The 6,563-nt window shown below is 43.8% G+C and overlaps 1 long non-coding RNA gene across 1 annotated transcript; it reads left to right on the top strand.

Moving 5' to 3' along the window:
* The first annotated feature begins 3,937 nt into the window (after positions 1-3,937).
* LOC122463146 lies at positions 3,938-5,788 on the top strand. The gene is made up of 3 exons (XR_006286208.1): positions 3,938-4,109; positions 4,594-4,712; positions 4,840-5,788. It is a non-coding gene; the product is annotated as an uncharacterized LOC122463146 (long non-coding RNA).
* Positions 5,789-6,563: the final 775 nt, after the last annotated feature.

The following is a 6,563-nucleotide window of genomic DNA, read 5'->3' as shown; positions in this document are numbered from 1 at the left end:
CAGAATTCTGAACCTGAGACTGTGCAGTGAGTGCTACTATGGGGCAGCTAGACATCAGAGGCATGACATCAAACCCATCCCCCTCCCTGCTCTTTGATTTATTTCCATGTTTGGCAGCTCCTCTGCCAAGGCAGGTGAAAAAGGCACAAATATTAAGTAAAAATGGCAAATCTGTGCCTAGATCATTTTATTAAAGCATTTTTAAAAACAAGCAGCAGAGACTTCTTTCTCTTGCCAACTCTTGTTATGTTTTGCATTTTGGGTAAGGGACATGTACACAAAGCATCTTAAATAAATGGCAGCATTCTGGTGTGCTCGCTGTGTGCCCATCTGTAACCCATTTTCAGCTAATTCTACACTTTGAACTGACGAGTGTGCCAAGGACACACACACAGCAAAAGTAAAACAAAATCCTGCAAGTTTGTGAAATATCGTTTTTCTTGGCATTAGCAGGATGCAAAATCTTCCACTGGGAGGGGCCTAGTAAATGAGGAAAATGCCGCTCTCCGTTGTCCTGCATCCTTTCCGAGGGATGGAAGCCAGGGCTTAGGCATTTTTGAAAAAAGATGTGTTGCTTGGATATATGGCGGGAATTACTACGAATGGGAAGCAGAGTCTTGGAAATCTGATTCAAGAGCCTGAAATCAGGAGCAGCAGAAGCCAGGACCATTTGTAGGAGGGCTAAATATCCGCTACTATGCAGCGTAGCTACTTCTGAACAGTAGAGCTAGCCGAGAAAGCATGCTGCCACTTACATGCCATAGTTAGTGCCCAAGAACTGCTGCTCATTGGTTCCATTTCCCCTTCCGCTTGGTTGATAATTCAATGTCTGTTGTAATTAATTACTCCAATAAACACACAAGAGATGTAGTTATTATTAAAAGGGAAAAATGAATTAGCAATACTGTTGCCAGCTGAAGGGGTCTTAAAAAAATAGATTCTGTCATCCCTAACTCTTATATCACAAAGCTAACAATTATACGCTAATATTTTTAAAGGATAATAATTTCTTTTACCTTTCATGGGAGGACAGGAAAATGCTTTGATCACAATGCCTCTTGGAGGCTGATATCTTTCAATTGCAGACAAAGTAAAAATTGCTCAAGGTCACACAACGAGTCATTGACAGATCTGGGAATGGAACCCAGGAGTCCTGACATCAGTTCACCTGCTCTAAACACTTAGATGGAGCTACCTCTCAGAAGCAACTTTTACATTTTTTCTTCTGTCATTTTCAAAAGAGAGTCTTGCTGAAGTTCTGGGCTATCCAGGATGTGCAGGTGTTGGAAGGAATGGCTAGCTCCCTTAGATTTTTAAAGAACTGAGTAGGAAATTTAATCTCTCAAATTGTACTACAATAACAAATCCTCTTGCTGCCCCATTTGTCTGGGCTTTGCGTCCTGAAAGTCCATTCCACCCTCTGTAGATGAGGCAGGTCTGCTCAACAAGCAGTGTCAGCAGCTGGGACACAGAGAGAGAAGGCCTAACTTGTCTGGTTGGGAACATGTCTGATTGGGAGCACTGTGTCACCAATGAGGGAAGCTGCCTAATGGCAGGTGGCCTGAGATGGAGGAGGGAGCGTGAGAGAAGCCAAGAAAGAAACTGAAGCAAAATAAACTAGAATGCAATGGGCTCTGGGCAATAAATTAAGCTGTACAGGGTCTGTATGTTTTCTGCAGGACAAACAGTGACTTTACCTTCAGGGCAGCAAGGCTGGCATTCGTTTCTCAATAGAAGAAGCTTCTAATCACCATGGCCTTTGTGTGGTTTGCTTTGCTTCCACTGCCTGTTATGGGTCTGTGATATTTATAGTCACCTCAGCTGACTGAGCTATGAGAATGCTGCCGCCACTAAGGACAATGGTGGCTCCCAACGCCAAGTAAGTACAGGGGAGCCTGTGGACTTGCATCTCAGATGCTGAGCTGGAGGGCATATTTAAGCACCGCTGTAAGTATCCTTCATACAGGAACTTAAGTGAAGAGTTGTTGCCTAAGCAACTATAAAAATAGATAAGCCCATCCAAAAGAGATGAAAGCTGGGCTGTTCCTGAGATTAACCACTGCCACCTATCGCAAGTGCATTTAATAAAACAAATATTTAGGCCTTGATCCTGCAAAGGTTCATGCTGATGCTTAGCTTTGCACACTTGAGATGGTCCTGTGAAGTTGAGGACCTAATTTGCTGTCTGCTGTTAGCTCTGCATTGTTTTTAGCATCGTTGCTTTGCAAGTTACTCCCTGCTATTTGATATTTTGATGGTAATATTCCCCACGCATATTCCATGCATGTCTCATGTATATATTACAGTAGCTGTCAGTTTTTCAGATTTAATTTTGATTGTTATTTCCTACTCGTATTTCTAACATCTCTACATCAATTTGTAGTTCCTTTCTGTCCTCCTAGTTTGGTTCCTCCCACGTTAGTTTCATAGGTAAATTGAATTAGCATGTTCTTTATCCCCTTTTCTAGATCATTAGTAAAAATATTGACTAATATCAAGTGCCTCAGTTTATCCATCTGTGAAAAGTGCATAATAATAATTACCTGCTTCTTAGCAGGATCAGACAAATGATAATACTTGCCTCCAGGCTATTCTCTGTCTTAGTTAATTAATGTTTGCAAAATGCTTTGAGAGGCATTGGTGATTCATCATGAATGACAAACACTCTTTGTGTGCAAAGTATTATATTTATTATACAAGGTTTCATTACTTTGTGGCCACATCTGTTTTTTTCACTATTTTTGTTTATTTGAATGTTAAAGACTAATTTGAACAGCACTTCAGTAACTCGTTTACTTTACAACCATCCTTGATACCATAGTCATCATCTATGGCAAGCCTAGCACTAGTATTGCTCTTTTCTTTTGCACCTTGGCAAAGTCCCTCCTCATTGACCGTGGCTCCTTTAGCTACATTAACTTACTCTCCTTTTCTGCGTCTCTTGACTTTTCCATGCAAATCAACTGACACTGCAAGAATGAAAATTTGCTATTTATAGCTATACCATATCAGAGTAAAATATATTTCTGCTAAAAGGGATGCAATTTTTGGAAGTCTTTCATGTAGAGTCTTGTATCAGTTTAGGATTTTTGAAAAGATTTTTCAGTAAGCCAAGAGACTTAAATTTGAAAATTAATTACTGAGTATTAGGTTGGGGTTGGAAGCACTAGCAAAGAATGAAGACCTGCCTCAGAGCTGAGCCATGCATGAAATGGAATGTGGAGCATACAGGTACTAGTAATTGTTATAGCCCCTCTCACCTCTGGGTCCCCAGTTCTAATTCAGGCTGATAATGACCAAACACTGATATCAAGTGCTGGCTGGTAGGGGAGCTTGAAATGAGTTGGGGTTTTCAGTCTGTTTCTTTGAAGCTAGCTACATGTCACAAAAGCAGCACGCCCCTGTAACTGGCTGTCCCAGCAGAGAGACCCAGGGCACTGAACTCCCTTTTCACATTGAAGTGGGGAGAAGTCTCCATGTTGTGCTCACTTGGGCAATAAATACTGATTAGCTACTAGCCACTTGTGATTATGGGCCAGTAACTTCCTGCTGTTACCTTGTCCTTCTCCATGTGTCTCCATTTCCTGTGGTGCACAGTCTAAATCCTAGATGGTGGGGTCTCTGTGGTGGATACAGTCTTTAGGGCTCTGACCCCTGTCTGGGGCCCACAGGTGCTACCACAATAGAAATAATAAATAGTAACAATAATAAACAGGAATCTTCAGCACTACTAAATGTGCCATTTTCACTAGTACTACATGAACGAACATAACTGCAAGTGCTCCTTCCCACTGTTTGTCAAACACCTGCAGGTTTGGGTTCAAAGCAAAAAGCATATTTCAGGTTTTTACTAACTAAACACACAAGCTGCCTTCCTTTCCATTCCACGTTAATATGAAGGATTTGGCTCCACTCCTCACGTCATGTGTTTCACAAAGTTAGAATGATCAGCTACTTGGGTGTTGTTGTTTTTTGTTTTGTAACCAAATAAGTTTAATTCCTACATATTGCATTTGCCTCCTCTCCAAGCTAACAAAATAATTCCTTTGGAAGGAGAATTTCCCTGCACTCCCAAGCAAGTGTTGCAAGAGAAGATTTAACAAGGAACTGTAAGTGCCTTCTAGCTCTAAATCTAATTAAGTTGCTTTCATGTCTTGGAGTACTGCATATGCTTGCTTCCAAAAGAATGCCAAGAAGCCCTGATTGCCAAGAGCTCTATGTCAATGTGTGAGGTACCTCTGCAGTAAAAAGTAAATGACTGTCAGAAATTGGTAGCTGGCGCATATAATATAGGCCCAAGTAGCTAAGATTGACATTTGCTGGCAATGGGTTTGTTGTGGTTAAGTATCTTTTTTCTGTAGCCAAGGAAAAATACTCTCACAAAAATGACTTGATCTCCAGCAGAATAGGATTAGCATCAGGAAAGGGTGTACAGTAGCATGCCTCGCTCCGATAGGAGCCTGTGAAATCCTGAGTGGAATGCATTCTTCCCCTGCTGTAGGGGTAGGAAGTTTTTGCTCTTGTGGCACAATGTTCACATGGCTACAGTTAAGGCTTGTGTATTTCTATTCTAATGTTATGCTCTGTTTTCAGAGCGAGAGAGCTCAGCCATAAACTTCGCTCCAAGCTGAAACTTAGCATAGAGGGCCTCTATGGGTGATTTGCAGGAAAGGGATTTCTACAGTGGGCATGGGAGTCTCAGAAAGATGCTGGTAAGTGCCCAGTGCAGAGTCTCCATGCTCTTTGTATTTTCCAGGTCCCCTGGAAAGAGACCTCAGTCCACACTCCAGCCTGTCACTGCAATTTTTTTCACACCCTTTCTCTATCTTTATTCCGTAGCCATCTCTCAGCAAGATCTAACCCTGCCAGCCTGCTCTTCTTGGCTGTGAGGTCTGGCACAGACAAAGCCAAAGCGAGACTGAGTCATAAAAAAACAAGGCACCACCCATTATTTCAACACTGTGGAGTGACTGCTGCAGCGTGATCTCAAGTGCCAAACAACAGATGAATCCCATCCGGTTAATTGTTGCCCCGGCCAGTCAGATGCAGGTTGCTTGGTCTTGCAATAAAGGACAAAAGTCCTTTCTTCTCTTTGTTGCATGTAACAAAGATGGTTTGATGCAGCTGGGATCAGGCCCACAGCTGATCCCCCCCACCCCTCCCTCCTGTGCCACTCAGCTGGGCTCAGCTGGTGAATCCTGGAGAACAGAAAAACAATGTTTCTTATGTTTCAGGCTGTTGGGGCTGTAATTGGTTAGCCCAACTGTATGTATGGAGCCTCTCCCTCTCCATTGAGGGTCTTACCCCGCCTTTGTGCTCTCCTGTTTGCATTGCTCGGAGGTGCGATGAGGGAACATTCTGGCCGGGTTAGAGACACAGACACACAGTGACAGAAAGGGAACCAGGAGGAGAAACATTTTGGATGTGAGATCTTTGTCGCCCATGGGGAGAGTCTATTACACAAGGCTGGGCTGAGGCCACTGGGAGCTCTTTGTCACTGAATTTTATTCACAAACCACGGGAACCTCAGGCAGCACAAACCGCCCCAGTGCAGGAGATTCAGAGTCTGGGTGATTTCGTCCTGGCCTGCTGCAGGAGCAAGAGCACGGTGGAGCCGGAGTAGCCAGGTCTGCCCCAGGTGCAGATGGACAAACCGCACTGCTCAGAAAATAGCTTCTCTCTTTATTTCCCAGGAGGTGATGCCCTCTCTTGGATCCCACTGCTTCACCAGATACTTCTGTCATGGTGCATTGCGGTTAGTGGTGAACACAGTAGCCAGAGATATTTTCTCGTTTACTCCGGCATCCTCCGAGTGACCTTTCCATAGTAACCCGTTCTACGGTGGAGGAGGGCGGCCAGCAGCTCTTTGCAGAAGCGGTCAGCCCCACCAATATCAGGCAGAAGTAGAGCCAGAGAGCAGTGTGAGGTGTGCTGGTCACCTCCCTAGCGCAGCCAGCCCAAAGGTCGTGAGAGCAAGGGCACTGCACAGCAAGGTGAAGTACACACTCCCCTCCACTCTGAGCACGTTGCTGCCACAGCCATCCCAGAACCCGCTAGCCCTGGCAGCAATTACCTCTTGTGCTGTCTGTCAGACAACATGACTGGCCTCTCAGCCATACTGCACCTTGCCTTTAAAAACTATGTGTGTTCCTGTCTGCGCTGCATGTTTATGGCATAGTTCTCTGTGCTGTGGGCCAGATTAACATGTGTTCCTTTCTGCTAACCCACAGAGTAGGAAACCCATGCAGCATAATACACACAATTCCTGTCTGGAGGAGAAATGGTCAGCTCCTGAATTCTAATGGTTCCCGTGTCCCTAGGCTCTAGTCATGTGTTATTGACTCCTTCAGTGCAGGAGGTAGCAGAGGCTGATAACCATCTCCAAGGGCTACATTTCACATGGAAAGGGAAGTAATTGTCTCTTAAACAGATTAATCAAACTTCTGGGAAATAGTTATTCTTACTTCCCTAATAGATACAGTTTAAATGATTTGCCATCTAATATTTACGTTCTGGGTGGCTCCTAGGCCATTAACTAATTTGAAATACTACATTAATAACTT

This window comes from Chelonia mydas, chromosome 16 (assembly GCF_015237465.2).
Source record: "Chelonia mydas isolate rCheMyd1 chromosome 16, rCheMyd1.pri.v2, whole genome shotgun sequence".
Taxonomy (NCBI): Eukaryota; Metazoa; Chordata; order Testudines; family Cheloniidae; genus Chelonia; species Chelonia mydas.
The sequence above is the reverse complement of the archived record's forward strand: the minus strand, read 5'-3'. Positions and strand labels throughout refer to the sequence as shown.